The following is a 12143-nucleotide window of genomic DNA, read 5'->3' as shown; positions in this document are numbered from 1 at the left end:
AGAAATAGCTCATGTTTAGAAAAGAATTAAAATTTGTTCCCTTTAGAGTTGCAACCACATCCTCAAAGCTGTTAACCTGAAAGTGAACTTCAGATAATAAAACTCTAACCTCACCCCTACAGAAGAGCCAGCAGTCCGGAGCTACCTTGTGTGCTCTCCCCCTGTCTGCCCCATCGATTGCCTGATAGCACAGCTTGTTTTCTTTTTCCAAGGGAAGACAGCTACTAAATCTATGCTCCCCATCCCTCTCAGCACTCTTGGGCTTCTCCACAGCTGCAACGCTTTTCCATCGTCCCTGCTCTCAGTTAAATAAACATTATGACACATACTGATTGCTTTAACAAACTTTACTGTTCCACGTCCTCGGCAAAGCACGGTTATCTTTTTACAGGGAACATTCCTTTCCTGTTGCTATGCCTACTTCAGCACCATCCAGCGTGATAGCCAAGACTGCTGAACAAACCCACAATTTCCAACCACTCCATTTTGCTCATCTTGAAATAGCCCAGAAGGGGTGTGGGGCCAGACCGCCGGCAGATGTGAGCTGTCAGAGCTCCTCTACCACAGCTCATCCCAGCAAGGACCCGGCCATGCTGTTGGAGGCTGAACGCCTCGGAGCTAAAAATGTCTTTGTGGAGCGAGGTGGGAGAAGGAAAAGAAGGGTATAGTCATAAATATTCTCCCAGCACAGCAAGGGAAGGTTGGTTTTATCCTTCCCATAAGGCTGCACTCGATGTTCTATAATTTGCAACTAAATTGCAGAATCCAGAAATATTTCTGGCAAATGGTATTTCACAACCATTCATCATCATCGTGCACAATTTCCTTTGCATGACAACCTATGTTTTAAAACTCGCAAAGAGAAGGGAAATTGCCATTTGTTTTGGCCAAGCCAAAATCGCCCTTGGCCCGGGGACTGGTGGTGCTGCTGCTGCTGCTCAGGGCGATAAGCCCAGCGGGGCAGGTCCTGCCAGGTGGGTGCGGGCAACTCCTGTTCCACACGCCACCCAACAGTTTCAAGAAATGAGTGTATTTCAGTTTCCCCCAAGCAGCCCATTTTTCACCTCTAACACAGCAGAGCTATCACCCGTGTGGTTGTGCCACTTCGCTAATTACTGCCAGGCAGCCCAAAGATGTTAATGACAAATTTCCCCGAAGTCTGTGATTTCACCTTTTTGCATGTTGTTTTCACTTTCCCTTGTGCAAACATTTTCTTCTCAGCCAAGGGCAAGTTGGCTCCTGAGATACCTCAGTTCTCAAAGGTCTGATTGTTTATGTCTAGTGAAGACCCAGATGGTCCAAAATACATCTAGTATGTTGGACAACACAGGAGGAGGCCAGAGAAGCTGAAGAGGATTTCTGGCAGCTGATCAGTTGTAAAAAATAGTTCTTCCTCCTGGCATCAGCCAGAGTATTTTTGGGTCTGCAGGATGTGTGCACGTACTGCCCTCACAGCTCTCCAGGGTGTGAGCAGAGGAAAGGACTTGGAAGGAAACAGATAAATCCCAGCCCGAGCCACTTGTAGTCTGTATTCCAACAGCAAGAGCGTTGCCAGCTATGCAAGGGTTGGAGACAGCCCCGTTTCCAGGGCCAGACCAGCACTCACTTGCCCCTTGCTGGGGGATTCACCACCTTGTCCCACCTCTGCACCCAGAGCTATGTCCACCTCATGGGTCCAGGAGCTGCAGGAAGAGGTATGCCAGGGTCAGGGAGATTATACATGCAGTTGGAGGGGTCACCTTGGGATAAACCCAGCACTGAGGGAGGAGGTTTCTCTGTTCTCCCAAATGGAGTTGTACATGATGGCTCTCTGGAGACCCTCCACCAACCCTGCCCCAAGGGATCCAGCCAGGACAGCCAACTTCTCCCAAACCCAGGGATGTTTCTGCTGGCAGTCCCCCAAGGACTCATCTCTGGCCACAGCAGCACAGGCAGGGCAGCACTCGAAGCCTGCATGGCTCAGGAAGTGAAGGGATCAGAGAGCTGGACAGGCCCAAACCCAGATGGGGAGAGATAACCACGTGAATAGAGGAAATGATTCAGAACCTGGAGCTGTGAACAGCACAGGCTGCATGCCCTGGGTCTTCAACTGGCCTCTCCCAACACGGAGTGGTTGGAGTTTTTTTCCAGGACTCAGACAGGGATTCTTGGAAGCATATCAGGGCTGGATGTGTGCACCAGATCCACGTGGAGAAAATCTGTTGTCTGATGTCTGGAGCATCAGTTGAGCGTTTTTTCCATTTCACTCTCTGCAGGTTCCACAAGCTGAAGATTAAACAGACACATTCCTTGTGCTCATTTGCCTTTATTAAAGGAATAATGTACCTGCACATTACCAGCAAGGCCTACACCTAGGAGAAGTACTGTAGGTTATAATGGGAACAAGCACTCCTTCCATGGACAAAACATCTCCAAAGGCTTTTTTGGTCCATCAGGACCAATTCTTTGCTGTAATTCCAGTGCTTATTCTCACTGAACTGGCCAAGGTCAGCCACATTGGGAAGGGCTCTTTCCCACCATACCCTGCTAGCACATGCTCTGCCCTGCTCTGGAGGGCAGCTCCCTATCCCCAGCCCCCCAGCTCCTGTGCCAGGCCCCCTTCACCACCCTGTATTTAAGCTCACCTCAGATTAACAAGCTGGCACTACTGGTCCCTTTTTCAGCTTTTCCAGCCCATTTCCTGGGCACAAGCTCTGCTTTCTGCCTCTCCACAGAATTGGGATTGCACAGCCTAATTGTCAAGGCTTGAGGTAAAAATGGACCTCCAAGACACCCCTGTGACTTCCACATCAGCTTGCCCAGTTTGCCAGCTTGACTGTGTGAGGGCAGCAGATGCTCCTTTTTGCTTTGGCTCCCTTTTGACTGTTTGGCAAAGTGCTACAGAAGCACATCAGACACCTTGGCTGCTTCTGGAAAGGTCCCTCCAATCACTCTCGCCTCCATTACCATCCCACCTCAGTCCTGATCAGCATCTTCCAGCCTTTGTCCTCACCCCATCCCTACAGGTTACTTATTTGCCTAAAATCACCTTCTTGTCCTGCTTGTCCAACTTGTAGAAGTGAAATAAGTTCACCTTTTCCTCCTGCCTACGGCATGGCCTCCACCAATTTACATCTTGGCTGCACAAGAAAAAAATCAAAGGCAGCGGTGATCCCCAAGTTTTGATCATCTCAGATGCTGCTGCAGGAGCTGTGACAGTCACAAGAGAGGAGAAGATCGAGGGTGGGTGGCCCCAGATATCATTGTGTTTAATTTCACATCATTAAATTGAAATGGGATTGAGTTACATCCAGTCAGTCTCTGAGAAATACAAAAAGAAAGGTCAGTGGCAGGGTCCAGCCCTTGGACAACACTGGATGTGGCATGGAGTGAAGCACTCAGGACCATAAATCAGTTCCCCACAGGACAACCAGATGAAATTTCTGAATTCACCCCTGATCTGGCTCTGAACTGGACACACAGGAAGCGCTAGAGCTGCCCACTTGAGAAATTAATCCACTCCAGACCAGCCTCAAGCCTGGTCCTGAAGGCAAGCACACCTCCCTGCCCCTGTGTCCTCTGGCCATGGACTGGAAATGCCACCTAAATTAGTGGGAAGGGAGTCTGCTTTCCTGTTTGTGCAAGAACTGACTTCTCTGAAGATTTGCCAGTGGTGGGGCTGGGTTTCAGAAGGATAAAATACTGGTGAGATGAAGGGGAGCATCAGTGAAGGTCAGCAAGCATTTGGGGTTAAATTTCTCCCCAGATTTATGTGAGGTTTGCATTGTCTGGCCTTCTTAAGCTATGTGATTTCTTGCATTCCTGTGAAACAAGAAGCCAAATTCATACTTGCTCTACATCCATTCATTTCTCTCCTGAAATTAATTTTGGGAGGGCTGTGGATGTTTTACCTTTGGCTTGCTTTGAGCCTGCCTCTGGCTTTGAGCCTGCCTTGTAGTTCTTCCTTTTCAGGGGAAAGAAAACAAAATCAAAATCAGAGCCATCAGACCCACATTTCCAAATGTATCTATTTCCTACCATCTCTTTAGGAAAGAAGCATAGAGAATCTTTACACATCGCCCAACAAAAGGGGCAGAAAAGAATGGTTTGGTGAAGAAGTGGAGAAAGAAATCTGTAAACTTAAACCAAGACGGAGCAACAGATGAGATCCTGTCTCTGAAGAAATGACATTATGAGTCTGGTGAGGAGATGGAACAGGCTGCTTGTTGGAGTTTCTATCTAGGAAGCATCAGGCTGCCAGAGACTCCTGTAAGTGGAAGTTCTGGAAGAGAGAGCACGATCTGTCAAAGGGAGGAAGTGGTGCCAAGCAACACCGTCGACAATGGTTGACAGAAGAACCTTCTCGGGACCATTTGAGAATTTCTGTCCATTACAGAGGCTCTTGCAAAATCCCTACAAAATCCCAGCTCAGACTCAGCTATTCCAGAAACAATTGAACCACTTCAGAGCAGCAAGCAAATACCTAAATAATCCCTCTTGATCCTGGGCCCAGCAACAGCCTGGTGGGAGGGTGCTGAGATCCCAGATGTGCTGGGGTGGGTGCAAAGCACACTGCTGCAGCCATGGCTCTCCTGGGATGATCCCTTTCCCCTTGGCCAGCCCCAGAACCAGTGTCCCACCAGATCTGCTATGGCATCGTGGCCATGGTCACCATTCCTGTCCTTGCCCCTGCAGCACCTGCCCTCCTGGCTCTGGCTCAGGGAGCCCAGCAGTGCTGCAGTCTTGAGATGGCCTCAGGCTTTGCTCAAGAAAGTGGTTTCACTCCTGTTGAGCCATAACAGTGGGAGTAGGACAACACCTGCAGACACAGACCAGAGACATACACGCTTCTGGGGTGGCAGGTATGTGAGTGCCTGTACATTTTCCAAAAAGGGTATGGATTTTGTGGGAGGCTGCCCTGCTTTCGAGCTCTCCGCTCTAAAAGATCTCTTTTAAGAAAGTTGTCATTCAGTTACATGACACTTTTACAAGTAAACAACTGCTGCTTAGAAATCAGCTCCAGTCCATCTGCAAAAGCCTGGAAAATGCCAAATTCATGATTCCAGGAGAATATTATGTCTCAGGGCTCCCACCACCTGACCCAGTAGCAGATCTGCACTCATTTTCCAGCAAGTTGTGTTTAATTCTGGCCTCTTAGAGCCAGACTGCTTAGCCCTGAAGTAGAAAGTTTAATACCCCTTTCAGAACACCATTAGCATTAACTATTTTTACTGCATATTCCTGTTACTCATGTAAGTGGATCCCCTTTGGGCCTGGCTCCAGGCAGCCCCTGAGCATTTGTTCAAGTGAACTCAGCGCAGTCCAAGCCACAGGAAAGAGCTGCTCCCAAAATTCCTGCAAGTGATGCTCACTTAGCACGAGCTGCACAGCTGGACTGGTTGGCTTCCCTGAACACAGACCCACAGTCACTGGGCACAGCCTCAGAGTGCGACTGCACAGAGATCCTGGGGCTGCTGAGCTGGAGGAGAACGGGACTAGTGCTGCCATCAGCTCTGCTGACCCACAGAACCACAGAATGAACCAGGTTGGAAAAGACCTTTGAGATCATCGAGTCCAACCTATGACCCAACACCTCCTCATCAACCAAACCACGGCACTGAGTGCCACATGCAGGCTTTTCCTAAACACCTCCAGGGATGGTGACTCCTCCACCTCCCTGGGCAGCCCATCCCAGTGCCCAATCACTCTTTCAGTGAAGAATTTTTTCCCGGTGTCTGACCTAAACCTCTGCTGGTGCAGCTTAAGGCTGTGTCCCCTCGTTCTGTCAGTGGTTGCCTGGGAGAAGAGCCCGATCCCCACCTGGCTACAGCCACACCTTCCAGGGAGTTGTAGAGAGTGATAGGGTCTCCCTGAGCCTCCTTTTTTCCAGGCTAAACAATCCCAGATCCCTCAGCTTGTGTTCCAGGCCCTTCAGCAGCCTTGTTGCCCTCCTCTGGACCCAGGGCAGATCCCCATGTCCTGACACCCTGCAGCCCTGCTCCGCCCTACACATTGCTCTGGGAGAGTGAAACCCTCTCTGATTGGGGTTTTTTTTGTTGTTGCTGTGGGGCAGCTTGCCAGCCTCCCTGTAATCACTTCAGAAGTGCAAAACAGCCTGATCTACATTTCTGGTTCACACCTATTTTTTCAATGATATTTTTGGAGTGAGCCAGATTCTTAATTGGAAAGGATATTACCTGGTGCCTCTGCAGTGAGGATCAGTGCTAATGCTTCCTCTCATCATATTCTCCCATTTGTTTTGCATTCAAAGCAATCCTAAAATCTGCACTTGAGATAGAAAAATCTCCCAGGAAGAGCCCTTCGGTCTGGTAATGGCATTTTCCTCATCTGCTGTGAATGTCATTGCTGCAATGTTCCCTTTTAGCACTCTGGGCTGTAGCTCTATATTAGGCCAACAAAAATAATAAGTCCTAAAATGAAAACCTCCAGATGATCTTGGCAGAAACAGCACGTCCATCACAAATGGAAATCACATTTGATACTCCACAATGGCAGGAAACTCACCTGGTTTTATTTAGTCTCCATGCAGTTATGTGCTATTGGCACTTCTCCAGAGTATCTTTTGAGAGGGACTTTTTTTTTAAACTCTCAGTTAGTGTCTGTCTTTTCTTATCTAGAACAGCCCTCATGTTTGATTTTCACTGAGGCCCTGTGCTGATTTTTTTTGTTTGTCTACTGTAAAAAGGTATAAGGGAACTCAGCAATCCATGCATTTACAGCTCTGTTCCCACAACAAGGTGCTTAAAATAAAGAAATTGGCTGAGGGTAATTGCTTGATATGAGAAAGATTTTACAGGCAATGAACATCTGTATCACAGCTACAGTTGATGGCTCTGAGTGCTGTATCATGTGCCAGGAGCTCCCTGCCAAAAAAAATACTCAGAAAAAAAAAATTTTCCAGCCCAACATATGCTTATATAAGACTTACCCAGTATGCAAAGAAGCTCATGAAAAAAAAAAAAGAAAGAAAGAAAAAGAAAAAAAAAAAGAAAAAAGGAAGAAAAAAAAGGACAAAGACAAGAGCATTGAAATAACACAGGAAATTATGCAACTGATACCTGAGCCTGAGCATTGCAGATCCTATCCAGAAACCTCCCTGTCTTGCAAAGCTTTGGTAAAATAAAGCAAGTCATCCTTCTTTTTGAAACTGAGCTTGTTGATACAGAGTCAGATAAAGGTTTTGCATCTACGTGGTCACTGCAGGCCAGAGCAGCAGCAACACGGCCAAGTTTTGTCATCTCCAGCACCTGGGCAGGGGGACTCCCCCCTTGCCCTCCCCCCTTGCCCTCCCTCCAGGGCTCAGCACACACCTGAGGGGCACGTGGACATTGGCTGATCCTTTGCACGGGCTCCAACTGTCTCTGTGGCTCTTGGCATGCGAGCTGCATGGATTAAAGGGAATGGGGAAACAAGTCTGGAATAAAATCAGCTGTGAATTTTTTTGCCAGAAATTTAAGCTGACCCACAGAAAACTCATTTCTGAGATAAGTTCAAGAACATTTCCCACCTTATTATTTCCATGTTTGCATTTGACATACGGGAGGGTCACATCCCCTTCTTCTCCAGGAACTTCAGCTGTGGAGGCTCTGTAATCCCCACTCATCTGTAATCCCCAGTTCACCTGGGACTCCCAGCAATTCACTTGGGTACCTGAGGGAAATCCACAGAGCCATAGGTGAACAGGTGAGGGTTACATGAGCTGCACTTCACTGCTCAGCAGAGACGGGAGCCTGGCCGGGACTTGCCCGGGCACAGCACTGGGAGCTCGACACCTCATCTTCAGACTTGCCACGGGAGATCCCCTTCCCACCTAGCACCCAGCAAAGAAGGAGGAAAAGTTCTCAGGCTCCCTTGTGCTCGGGGGGGCTGCTGATCAGTGAAGCTCTGGTTCTGTTTTGTTTTGGTGAAGAGCTCACCCATCCCATGACCAACCACCCTTGCCAATGGTTTGTGTCTGCACTGAGGGTCTGGACACCACCAGCAGCTGCAGAAGGAAGAGAGAAGCACCAGACATCTAAATCTTGCCAAGCAGTTGTGTAGTGAGGGGAAGGGAAGGCAAAGACAGGACAGGACCAGAACAGTCTCCCTGCCCTGAGTGAAACACTTGCACGTGTCTCCTGAAAGAAGACAACTGCCTGCAAAACGCTTTGATGGGAGCCCCCCAGTAGCATGGTGTGAAGAAACCTTATAGGCTTGGCCTGGAAAGGTTTGATTTGGAGTTCAGTGGCACCAGTGGGAGTTTCCATCCTAGCTTCAACAAGCCAGAAACTTGCCATATTCTTGTTTAGCCTTTAGGAAGCCATACATTCAGGGGTTCCCATGCCCCTGCCTCTTGGTCTCTCCCTGCTCCCATACTACCCACCTCACCATTAGGTTGTCTTCTCCCACTGGTCCAAAACTGCAACCCACTTTCTTCCTTTCAGCACAGCTCCCTCTCCATCAGGCCCAGTGGTAAACACATTCACAGAGCCTGGAGAGATATGTTTCTCCTCTTGGGCTGCAGAGCCCCAGAACTGCCCAAAATCAAATTAATAGATTAATGTCAGGGAGAGAAGCATGTCCCCACCGCTGCCTTCCCAGGCCCAATCCCACAGCACCTCATAAACAGCCCCACTGTAGGATCTGGCCATGCCCTTTGGCCAAGTGGGACCTGAGCCTCGTGATCATGAAGGAGTCCTTTGTACCTCTGAAATGCTGTGAGCCTGTGAAAAAAAGTTCCAACAGTCCCAAACTCCTTGGTGCCCCAGAAAGTGAGTGAGCAGAGGGGCTGGGAGAGTTCCTGAGCACGTCTCAGTGGGCAGAAGGAGGACTATCTAATCAGATGTGGATGGAGAACGAATAAAAAACAGCTGCTTCTCACCAGATCTTCTCCCAACTGGAAAAAAAAATGCAAACACATACAAGAACAAGGGAAGAGGCACTGATGAGCTGTTATCTGAATTTATTGCCATCATCTGACCCACAGTGGGGTCTACTTTTTTTTCTTCCTTTAATTTATAACCCAGTTTCTCATCACATCCTGACATCACCCAGGGAGTTAGATTTCATAAACATGCACACACATCTCACTGGAAACAGGATGAACCCCTGGGCCATCCTGGGCTCTATGCAGCATCACCCCAGCAGCACTCCCCAGGCACCCTCTCTTCCAAGACACTTGGTGTGGCCACGACAGAGCCACCCACCTTTCAAGCTCTGAAGGCAGTTTGGAGGGGATTTTTGTACCACTCCAGTCTAAGGCAGCATTCACCCTCGTGTCCTCTTGCTCCACCCTCACTGCACTTTCCTTCCAAGGGCGCCAGAGCACTCCAGAATGATTTATGCTGTTTTCTTTTGGCAGTACAATATATCAAATCCTTCAGAGACTGGGTGGAACCAGAACTGCCTCCTCCATCACTCAATCCAGGCTCAGGCTGGAGAAGCCAGTGGTCAGCATGTCCTGACCAACACGTTCCCTGGTCCAGCATGGGTCCAAGAGAAGCAGTGCCCATGTGAATGGCCCATGTGGGAGCTCTTGCCTCTCCTAACATTGGAATGAGAAAGCTGCCATTCATTTGTCTAAATTCTCTGATACTTATCTGCCTGCAGCTTCCCTTGGTGAGAAATCAGGAAGTGCCCCCTTTCACAGTGATCTCGGCTGAAAGGTCAGACCAGATGAGCATGGGGCTTAACTTCCCTCTGCTTTCAGAGGTGGCAAGACAAGCTGCAGCTCAGGGAGGGCACAGGGGAGCACAGAACACTGTCAGCACAGGCAGTTTAGCTCCAAACTGCTTTTAAAACCAGTTCAGCCAAACCAGTGTGAGACTGGATAGAAACCAGCCTTGGGACCAGCAGCAGTAATGCACAGGCAGCTAGTCTGTGGATTTACTTGGAATGATTCAGGTTGCTGTCCCAACAGCTTGCCTTAGCTTGATTACCTGTAAAATCAACTCAAATTAGTGGAATGTGAAATGGGACAAAATTGAGCTATGATGTGAAGGCAGGGAGAGAAACACAGGATCTCCCAGCGGGTTCACTTTTCCTTCAGCACAGACATGTCTGAGCAGGGCTTGTCCTGGGGCTGGACACCAGCAGGGCCAGCTGGATGGCCCCATACAAGTCAACATCTAGTTGCTCCATCCTTTTCTGTGTACCCAGCCTAAAATCCACCTACCCAGCTGCTCAGCTCCAGACTGATGCTCTCACGAACCCCCAGGCTCTCCACAGCAGACTTAACACAGGAGCTCTGGAATAATCTCCTGGAAGAGCAGGAGCAGCTTCCTCCAGCCCGTTTGCTGGTTGGAATAGTTCTTCCTTTGACTGATGATCAAGAAGCTATTATGGCCTGAGAGGGGAGTGATTTGTTCTATAATGCTGATGGCATTGCTTCAGTGCTTGGCAATTCTGTCTTGTTATCACTAGTGGAGAATTTTACAGGCCACTGACAGACCTTCAAACATGGCCATTGCTGTGTGGAAAATCCAATTTGCTTTGGAAGTCTCCTGACACAAGGCCTTGTCTTCATGGTCCCTTGGCAAACCATTTTCAGCACATGCATTAGTTCATGACCCTGTGATTTAACGGACATCATTAAATTTTAGCAGAAGAATCCATCACTTTAAAGGAACCCCTAACAAGTGTGTGACCTAAAAGTGAGACCTAATATCCTGGCATCTTCACACAAAGGGCTCCTTTTCTCTTAACATTTGGCTTATCTCCACGCCACTCCCAGGTCAAGTTCAGCAGTGAGCCCTGGTCATCAATGCACCATTGAGCTGCTCCAGGAAAAGCAAATCACATCAAAGCAAAAAATGTAAATGTGCATTTCTTCGCAGCATCCCTCACTGCCAAACAGATAACAAGTTTATGTAGGCACAGAAAAAAAAAAAAAATCCCTATTTGAATAGTAATTGTTTGCTTATAAATTAACCCACAGAACCGTGCCACATGCCGTAAAACAATTTTACATTACATGGGCTTAAACGGTGGGGCTGCTATAATAAACTCTATGTTGAGTCACCAAATTCCTCACATTCTTTGACTTCCCATTATGTCTCAAATGTCAGATATTTCACTGGGGTAACAAGCAGTAGCAAGGGCTGGGGGTTTGCGTGGGTTTTAATTGTAAAAGCAACATTCTCACAGAGAAGGACAGACAAGGTTCACAACCCCACTCTGTGGCTTGGGCAGATTGGAGGAGCTTCAAAGACTCCTTGTCTCCCCACTGGGTTGTTTTGGGGGTTTAAGGCCCCTCCAGTCTGGCTGAGGGTCTCAAAGCTGTACAGCACTACCAGCCCTGGGTCGTGGAGCCTCTGCAGGCTGCTTCCTTCTCATGAAAAATGTGTATGAGAGTGGGGCTGCAGCCTGCAGAGGCTCCTGGCTTTGGGCAAACCATCAAATGGCTGCAACAGCCTCACGGCTACCCTCCATTCCAATTGCATTGTCAAAGGCAAAGTAAGTCTTCATCACTTGGAGATTGTTCAGTAAAATCTAGGCTTTATTTATTATAAAACATCAGTGTTTAAAGATTTTAAGATCTTGTGGATTCTCCTCTTCCTTTGTATTGTGGTGCAGAGGAAGCCAGACCTTACTCAGAGAGCATTTATGTCTCATGTGCTTTTGGTTGGTCCTTTGTCTCCAGAGAGCATCAGTGAAGGTGGTGCACCTTCTCCATGGACCCAAGACAAACCTGTAGGCAATTTTGACATAACCTTTCTCCCAAAAATGCAACTGAGGCTCCGACTTTGTCCATGTCCTTAAGCATGGATGCTTCATGGAGGCTGCTGGCAGAAGCTCAGGAAAAAAACAGGAGCCCGGGCATATCCTGTGATGTACCCAAAACATGTGCATGTGCCTGGATTAAGAGAGGAATTGCCCAGGGCCAACAAAAAGAGCTGAATTTCCCTTCCCTCAGTCTGGAACGCAGGTTTGGCTGGTGTTTAACACTGATCCAGGGGTGAAGCAGAGCTCAAGGCCATGGCAGATGTGCAGGTTTGTCTCTTGCAAGGGCAGTGAGAGCACAGGCAGCCCTTGCCCCATGACACAGCTCCACTCCCAGCTCTGGAGGAGCCCAGCAGCCTGGGGAGCACCTGTGAGATTTTTCTTCTCAACCACACGGCCCCGTGCCTGCAGTTTTCCAATGCTGACAGAAAGAGTTTGAGGGT

General features: G+C 48.5%; 1 long non-coding RNA gene across 1 annotated transcript; it reads right to left on the bottom strand.

Moving 5' to 3' along the window:
- Nucleotides 1-287: 287 nt before the first annotated feature.
- Nucleotides 288-11272, bottom strand: LOC116453692. Its single transcript, XR_004243905.1, has 4 exons — nt 8363-11272; nt 7508-7650; nt 7311-7382; nt 288-2265 (listed from the first exon to the last, which is right to left on the bottom strand). It is a non-coding gene; the product is annotated as an uncharacterized LOC116453692 (long non-coding RNA).
- Nucleotides 11273-12143: the final 871 nt, after the last annotated feature.

Source organism: Corvus moneduloides, chromosome 19 (genome assembly GCF_009650955.1).
Source record: "Corvus moneduloides isolate bCorMon1 chromosome 19, bCorMon1.pri, whole genome shotgun sequence".
In the NCBI taxonomy this organism is placed as follows: Eukaryota; Metazoa; Chordata; class Aves; order Passeriformes; family Corvidae; genus Corvus; species Corvus moneduloides.
The sequence above is the reverse complement of the archived record's forward strand: the minus strand, read 5'-3'. Positions and strand labels throughout refer to the sequence as shown.